This window comes from Propithecus coquereli, unplaced genomic scaffold (genome assembly GCF_000956105.1).
Source record: "Propithecus coquereli isolate 6110/MARCELLA unplaced genomic scaffold, Pcoq_1.0 Scaffold8, whole genome shotgun sequence".
Taxonomy (NCBI): domain Eukaryota; kingdom Metazoa; phylum Chordata; class Mammalia; order Primates; family Indriidae; genus Propithecus; species Propithecus coquereli.
In genome coordinates, this window is record NW_012154173.1 from 953,556 (window position 1) to 962,992 (window position 9,437).

Sequence of the window (9,437 nt, forward strand, 5' to 3'; positions counted from 1 at the left end):
TGCAGAGTTTGTAAAGTAACATAATATGTATAGTTAGATATAGATACGTATGTAATCATATGTGCTAAGCACCTCATGAGTGGTACAGGTGGTAAAATACTATACAGGAGTTCAAAGGAAGGAGACAACTTTTCAACTGTATTTGGGAATCTTTTTAGACTGGGATGGGTATATTATACTTTATTATGGTCTCAAGTGAGAAGAAGCACTAGAAAACTCCTCCTGTAGTGATTACAAGCATTTATGGAAGGGATGTCCATATAGCAGACATTTGGTAACTGCTCGCTCGGTGAATGACTGTATAAATTTCTATTTGGACCTTTCATTGGCTCATCAAAACCAATGTGTCTTTTTTTTTTTTTTAAGAGGCTGGAGTGCAGTCACATGCTTATAACTCTTTGCAACCTCGAATGCCTGAGGTCAAGTGGTCATCCTGAGTTAGGACTGCAGGCACGCTCCACTGCTGAGCCACCATGCTAGGCCAAAATCAATGTCTTAAAGTAAATGTAGCATGTCTGCTCTCAGGGCTGCACTTCCTCCTATCTTCCACATCTCCCACCAAAGACATTATTACCCTTTACCTCGAAACGTGGGTTAGTTCTTCTCCCTCTTCTTTCTTCTGTCCTTTTTTATTTTTTATAGTTGACCTATTTCTGATGGAACATGCCCTATAATATCTTTTTATTAGTCTCCTCCCCACTCCCAGTGCTACCCTTTTGTTCTGCACTATGTCGCTTCTTCCCTTAGCCTTTCTAAACTGCCTTCTGGTCTCGGTGTCAACCTCTAACCGCTGCTAGAGTAATCTCCCTGATGGCTAACTTTGACCATGGAATTTCCTTGCGACCAAGCCTTTTGGCCTTCTAAAGAAAGTCCATATTTTTTAGTGAGGCATTTATTACACTCTGCTGTCTGATCTTAATCTAGCTTCCTAGTTTCATCTCCTCGCCCACTTTTTAAGCACAGCGTTTGCTGCAGTCAAACGACTTGGTATGTCATGAATATGCTCTAGTTCATGCCAGCCAACCTGGCTTGTTTCACAACTGTGTGTGTTCCTGTAGTATTCTTCCTATCTAGCTGTAAATCCTTGAGCATAAAGGTTATATTTATTCATTTTGATACTCCCCATAATGTCTAGCACAATATTCTCTATGTGTTTATTCAAATAGAGTGTTGAAGCACAGACTAGGGCCCAAATGAATAATATGCTTTTTTAATACTACTTTTGAATTTTCACTGGAAATTTTTAGTATCTAGGTCTAGTCCACACTCTTATACAAAGAAAATGTGGGCATCAACAGTAGGACATACCGCTCTAAATGATCCTGCTTTCCCTATTTCCTAGCCTTATGATTGTATGCAAATTCCCTAATCTCCCTACAGTCCAGTTTCCTCATTTAAAAAAATGAAGACAATGGTGTCAACTCCATCAGACTGTACGGGAATTAAATGAGAGCATGCATGTAATGTGCTTAGAAGAGTGCCTGGCACATAGTAAGTGCACAGTGTTAACTGTTATTATTATTTTATGGGAGTTTAAACTGTCAACCATGGTATATCTGCTGCTGGTTTGAAATAGCAATCTCATAACTGTGGATGGAGCCTAAAACTTTCAACATTTTTCTATCAACGTTATTCAGCATCTTCCCCATAGTATCAGGGAATTTTTGTTTACTTTGCCAGCTGATAAGACAACCAAAGTTCTTTTTGTCTGATATCATCAAATCCAGTATATGATTACCAAGATTTATAAAAGACCTGGTTTGGCATGATGGTGGATGGTTATTTGATTTCTAAAATGATAATTGCCTTTGTGGAATATTTTACTCCTTCAGACAGCAATCTCCACTTAGGCATATAAAATAGAATTAAATTTGTACAAATGTAACTTACAGCCTTTTTTTTTTTTTTTTTTGAGACAGGGTCTCAGTCTGTTACATCAGCTGGAATGAGGTGGCATCATCATAGCTCCCTGCAACCTCAAACTCCTGGGCTCAAGCGATCCTCCTGCCTCAGCTTAGAGTAGCTGGGTCTACGGGCTTGTGCTACCACATCCGGCTAATTTTTCTATTTTTTGTAGAGACGGGGTCTCACTCTTGCTCAGACTGGTCTCAAACTCCAGACCTCAAGCCATCCTTCTACCTCAGCCTCCCAAAGTGCTAGGATTATATGTGTGAGTCACCATGCCCGGCCTAACTTACATACATTTTAATAAATATATTTTACTTCTTGGGAAACAGAAGACTACCTTTCTAGTTGTATTTTATTATTAACTTTGTGACCTCAAACAAGTCACTTCTCTGCACTTGAGTTTTCAGATCTGTAAAATAAACAAATTCAACTGGGGTTTAAGATCTTGCTTAATTCTGTAAATCCGTGATTTTGGTTTAAAATCCTAGGACCTAGCACCATGGACAGGGGGGTTGGGCAAAGAGAAGAAAGTTCAGGTAGATGAGAATAACCACATTGCTTTTGCATTCTAATTAGGGCAACAAGCAAACGAGAAGCTTCCTGAGGGCAAGGACCCTATAAAATTTTTGAAAATCCTACAATTTTTGCACAATGTATTGAACAGAGTAGAGGCTCATTCAACATTGATTGAATTAATTAATTAGTAATATTTATAAAGGTCAGGATCATACACTCTGGAGCCAGACTATGCCTGGGCTCTGTCAATTTACCAGCTGGGCGACGACATTGGTCACGTTATTTAATCCCTGTATGCCCAAATTCATGTGCAAAGTGGGGGTAATGAGAGTACCTACCTCACAGTATTTTCTGAGAATTAAATAAATTAAGATGAGCAACGTCCTCCAAAAAAATCCTAACACATAGTAGGTTCTATTATTGTTACTCTATGCATAGGTGAATGATGTTATAACTTGTGAAGCAGTTGAAAGTGCATGGATGGAATTGGAATATATTTTATTTCTTTTATAGATGTATCAGGGAAGATAGATTTTGCATAGTAAAATTGTTTGAAAATTTAGATGGGGATGAAGTGACCCAGGTTATTTATTTATTTATTTAGAAAGAAAGAGAGGCATAAATCAGACTGCCTCGTCGGTTGAATTCACCCCAACTATTTTACACAGTCATGAGTGTTTTACACAGTCATGGTAGACTGCTCAGGCCAGTTTTTTTTTTTTTTAAAGTCTCTTTCTAACCCTTAAGAGGGATGAGTCTGTGATATACTGTTCAAAGAAAAGCAAATATATAATATATATTCTTGTACCTTTGAAAGGTATTAGCATTATGGGGGCATGTCAGAATCAATGTCTGCAACTCCAATTTATGTTTTATCAAAGCACAAAATCTTATTAGGTATCCTGGACACTTCACTTCTGAGCAGTTGCACATTATGCATGTAAATTTGTTCATTTTTAATCAAAATTCACTTCAATAATTAACTATTAACTAAGAAAGTCTTTGCATTCAGAACCTGAAATTTTTTTAGTGAAAGGATTTGTCATTTAAAGAAGTCTATTCCAAAGACTAAATAGAGTTAGAAAGATGCCCACAATTTCTGGAGAAGGGATGCCCTTGGTAATCCTTCTTTATTATACAAATACAGGGCAATTAGCTACAATTGCCCATGGGGAAGAATGGCTTGACCACTTTGTGGCTTGACAAAGGCCATCCTTCCCCAGAACTCCCTCCTGTACAGTCGGGTGTCTGCGGAGGTGTCAGGAGCATTGGATCTCACCTCCTCCATTTTGAGGTGTAGCCTAATTAGAACCTTCTCATAGATAGGAGTCAGCTGACAGGACAGGATATGAAGGCCTCCAAGAGAGAACTCACCATTAGGGAAGAATGGGATGGATATCATGCCAGGAAGCAGATTTCGCCCTGGCAAAGTATGTGGCTGAGGCCAGAACCTGTCCCCGATGTTCTTTGGGATTGGGAGCAATGGCTGTAGATGTGACTATAGCTTAAAAAACTGCCCCTTTGGGAACCCAAGACAGACACATCATGTGTTGAGGTCTCTGCAGCCATCTGAACTACTTTCACAGCACTGGACAAAAGATCTTTTGGATTGTGTGGGACCAGTTTGCAGCACAGCCATGACCACATCTGAACACTAGACTTCCCTGTGCACTGGCAGAGTTTTCATTTCCTTTCAGTAAGGCATTTGGAAGCAGAACGGCCTCTTTGGACTGAAGAAAACTGAGTTACCTGAGAACCACTGTGAAGTAGCAGCTGAGGCCTCTAGAAAAAGCTGGACTTCCTGCACATCTGACAAAGGAAGCTGGAAATGGTTTTAACTTGAAAAAATAGATATTTGATCTTTTATCTATCTTACTTCAAATTGGTTACACTAATTTAGCAGCTTTGCCAAATCAGTGGGACCATGTTCATTTACAAAAGAATTAAAGATGACTGATGAAATTTCTGCACATGCCTGGAAAATTTACTTTGGTTACAAATCAACATTTGCCAGCATGCAGTTGGCAAGACCTTTATTTTAAGATGATTCACAATGAAGAACCAGAAAACTAGTTTTTGAAGGCTTGGTTTTTAAACCAAGTAAACAAAAATATTGTTTGATAGGCAAATAGTGGTATCCAAATCAGACACCTAAGGCATCATTCTTTAAAACAATAAAGACAAATTTTTTGTTCTTTGTGAGGTGTGAGAATTGGGTTCACAGTTTACGTCATTCATCTTTGAGAACTGTTTCATTTGCAATATGTTGGTGCCAACTTTTTTTGAAGGGAAAATCATTATGTTAATAATAAAATTATATTTGTATTATGCTCCTACTAGATGCCAAGTTTTATGCTCTGCACTCTGATACTGTCCCTAGAGTTTGGTATTTGCAGAAAGTGGAGTAGCACATGAGAGAAACAAGATCCAATACTGCTGAACAAGCAAGTATTGGCAGAATGCAAGGAGATGAGATTAGTGAGGTCCTGGTGGTCAAGGAGGCTTCTCAAAGGGAAGGGGCCTGAGCCAGATCACGAATAAAGAGTAGGATTTAGGTCAGCTTAGGGAGAAGCCTATATAGAGCAGTTCAGAGAGTACCAAGGGCAAACATGGCTAAACTGACAAAAAGCTAGAGAGAAGAGACCAAAAGATACGTGGTGGTGTAGACACCCTCAGTGTTTCAGGCAGGGGATGGGGGGTAGAATGGAGTGAATAAGGCTACAGAGGGTTTGGAGGAGTATTGTGGTCACAGACAAGGCATCATTCTACTGCCTTAATATCTTGTCTTCTGATTAAACTAAGGAAACAATCACTTCATAAACAAAGAGTCAAATAACTCACTTTCCTGGTCCTGTCATGGCTAGGATATCTTATATGTGAGCAAGCCTTTTTGCATTATGATATATATGTATATATACACACACACGCACACACACACACACACACACACACACACACACACATCATGATGCCACTCTTTCAAGAAGAGGAAATATTTTAAGGACCATAGACTAGTCCTTGTACCTCATATAATGCAACCTCCTGAAGCCATATATTCTCTGGGTATGGACTCCTGTAGTGGCCAAGTGAAAAATACCCCTTTGCCCTCTGAATGTTTGCTGAAAATCAACTGATCAAAGGCAGATTAATAGGAGAAAAGGAAACGAGTTTATGTGATCATAGTTTTATGTGACCTGGGAGCCTTCAGAATGCAGACCCAAACATACAGGGGGAAGAGTCCATTTTTATGCTTAGATTCAACCAAGTACAGATGGTCATGTTAAAATATGATGGACAAAAAGGGTATAATCTAATGAGTGGAAAAACCCAGAAATGCCTGTTTGTTTAGATTCTTCTTGGCCTCTCTGTGCAGCATTCCTTCCTTCTGGGTATTGGGCTGGACACTCTTTGCAATGGGGGGAGTCTTATGACCTACAACCAGAAAAGATGGGTTAGATAATTTCTTTATGGTCAGTTTTTACACAGAAAGACAGGGGGAAAGTTAGAGGAATATTTTAAGGCTTTATGGCTGGCTTTGGGGAATAGGGGTTCTTCTTTCTATGACCCGCCTTAAGGAGGAGGAATTCTTGCTTCTGTGGCTGGCCCTGGGAGAGACTGAGGGGGCCGGAGACGGGAGGATGGGAGAAGGTTAGAGAAATCTTTTGCTTCTGAGGCCTTCATTCTGGGGTACTGTTTTCTGAGCCACCACTCTGGAGTCACAGTGTTTTACTTCCTGCTCTTGCTGTGTGACCTAAGGACAAATCACTTAACTTCTCTGAGCCTCATTTTCCTCGTCTGTATGATGAAGCTAATCATACCTTCCTCATGGAACTGTTGCAACCTTTAAGTAAAATAATGCATGTAAAAACAGAATTGCCTGAAGCATGGTAAGTCCTCAATAAATGGTATGTAAAGGAAATAGGGCAGTTGGTTTTGGATTATCAGTTATCAAAAAAACAAAAACAAAAAACGAACGAAAGGAAGGAAGGAAGGAAGGAAAGAAAGAAAGCCCCCGTATAGGTTTACCTAGTATAAGTCTGGCAAATAAAGCGGCACACCTGGAGTCATAACTCCAATTGGTGCTTTGTCAAAATAGCAGTATGGAATAAATGAGAGAAACGGAGAAAGGGAAATGGGAAACGTGAATGAATGGAAGACCAAAGAAGAAATGGGCAAAATAAAGAGGAAAGAAATTAAAAAAAAAAATCAGAATAGAACAGACAAGCAGGAGAAAGCAAGAAGAGCCAGAAGTGAGAAAAAAGAGGCGGCATCTGATGCGCCAGGCAGGTCAGGACCCAGCCAGGCAAGGCAAAGCCTCTCAGGGGGCCGCTGGGGGCTGGGCTCCAGCAGGGGGCGGGGCCCACGGCAGCCACGCCCCTCATTGATGGGGCATAAGAAGGTGGAACTTTCTGTCGGGGCAGCCCCTCTCCTCCCGGAGCTGACCCCGGGATAGCGGCCGGCATCAGGCGAGCAGGACGCGCTGCACTGGAGGTGAGACCGTATGGTCCCGCTATCCTTCGCCGCCCTCTCCACGTTCAGTGGGCTCTGTGGGTCTGGGCGGCGCGGGGCGGCCCCTCCCGGGCTGGAGGGGCGAGGGCGAGGGCGGTCGGCACGGCGCGGGTCGGCGCCGGGGCGGAGGCCGCATCTGGGTGACCTTTGCCCCGCGGTGTATCCGGAGCTCTTGTCGAGGGGCGCCAAGAGCAGTCCTGATGTTTGTGTAGCGGTTTCGCCCACGCGATCCTAACTCTGTGGCAATTTACGTAGAATAATCGCCCCCTTTTAGTTTTCCCAATTCCGAAGAAGCTCAAAGAGACCTGGCAGATTCCCAGGGTCAGGTAGTCACTTTCAGTGATGGGGCAGCGCCCCAGATCTCGTCCTATGCGCCCTTGTGCTGCTGGGGACAGGGGACAGAGAGGAAGGTCGCGTGGCTCCCACTGCTGGGAAGGCTGTGACCAGAACAGGCACGGTTGGAAACTTTCATGTGTTTATGTCTTTGGGAAAATGAAGTGAGTAAAACTATGGCCCCTTACCATCAAGAAATATTAGTTGTGATATTGTGATTTATGTATAGGATTTCATCCACGGTTCCAGGCTCGTAACTCTCATAGCTCGTGTTACAATGTGTAGTTAAAACGTTGGGTGCTGCAGGCCTCAGAAAATGGAATCTCTCTCTCTGACCTTCTCTTGCCCTTCTTTCACCTGCCCCTTTTTCTCCCTAAGGCAAGAATCTTCCCCAGCCTTTCTGTCTTGGAGCTGACCATAAAGAAATTCTCTGACCTATCTTATCTGATTGTACGTCCTAAGACCCCCATTTCAGAAGGGGTCCTACGCCATACCCTGGAGAGAGGAATGCTGCCCAGAGGGGCCAAGAAGAGACAGGCCTTGTTGTGTACCCCACTCAGTCTATTAGTTTTAGATCATTTATGCTTTCCGTGGGATCACATTTCTCCACAATTGTCAGTCATGCCTGTCCAGTGAAGTCCAGACTCAGGGCTGCAGTTGCTGCCTACTCAAATAACTCATGTATTTATAGCTTCAGTCTGAGCTGGGGATGCGTGTGTTCAGCTGCCTAATTGACATATCTCCTTTTGAATTCACAGAGGCCCCTCATCCTCTGCTATTTAAACTCTTGATCTTCCAACCTTCTACCGAATCCCAATCTTTAGTCTTCTCTGCTGCTCCCTGTTTCAGTAGATGTCACCATCATCCATTCAATTGCCACAATGGGAAATCTGGGCATCCCTGAGCTCTTCCTTTCCTCATAGCCCACAGCCAGTCACTTACTAAGTCTCCCCAGTGTTCTCCCAAAGCAGATGTCTCTTGACTCTCTTAACTTCTTTGCCAATAACACTCCCTGCCTCCCCAGGCAGGTTTAAGCCAACCATCAGGTCTCCTCTGGTCTTCTGCATCCTGAATCTAAATTGACTCTCTACCCACACCCACTCTCTGCCCTTCCCTCCACCCTCCAGTCCATTCTGTTCAGTAGCCACAATGAAGTGCTTCTTCAAGGCTGTCTAATCAGAATCCTCTCTCTAAGGCCCTGGAAGGGATGGTCCCTACTACCTCCTGAGCCTCAAGCTTCCCTGTTTCCCTTGATCTCTGACCTGTCATGCTTAGGCCTTTCAGTTACTCTTCATGTACCAGGCATCCTGCGGTTGTGTCAGGTAATACCTGTTCACTTCTCCTTCCTATCTTGGTTTAATCATGTCCTCAGGGAAACTTGATCTGCTGCCTAAGTGCAGGTGAAAGCTCTCCTGTTACATGCTTCTCATTGCACTTCTCTTCTATAGTGTTTATTATTACACTTGTGATTTCGCATGTAGTCAGTGAGTTTTTGCTTAATATCTGACTTTCTATGAGAGAGTAAGTGTGACCAGGACCTGGTTTTCCTCCCCATGGTGCAGTGTATAGCATATAATAGATATTCAGCAAACATCTATTGGATCATTAAACAAATAGTGAATTTTGGATGGAGAATCCCTAGAACAGAGGGTTGCTTTTGAAATGGTCCCGGTGAATTGGTAGTCTTATTAGTGTAGTGCTCTTAGGAGTGAAGGTATGATGGCTAGAGCCTTTATGGCAGGAAGCAGATGCAGCTGAAAACATCTAGTTTTGTTAACATTAGAAGAGCAGAATGGGAGTAAGAATGAAAAAAAAAGTTTGGAAATAATTCTTGAAGAACTCTAAGGAGGTACTTGTATAATTCAGAAAGTAGACTCCTTTCAAAAAAATTTTTCAATGCTTTTATCAGAAAAAACAACAACCAGCAGAAACTATATGGGTCCTTTCCCCTCCCTTGCTCTCCCCTTTCCTGTAAGGTGAGCACCAAGATAGGGATTTCTGAGCGTAGTCCTCAAGATGCAACTCCGTATCAGTTATTTTAGGTTGTAAAAGAGGCAAAATTAGGGTTGCTTTATAAATGATGCCACGGTTTTTGAGTCTGCTTCAAAAGCCTCACTGTGCTAGGTACAGATTTTAGAGTGTGGTGAAGCCAGTGGTGAGTTATTTTAGTC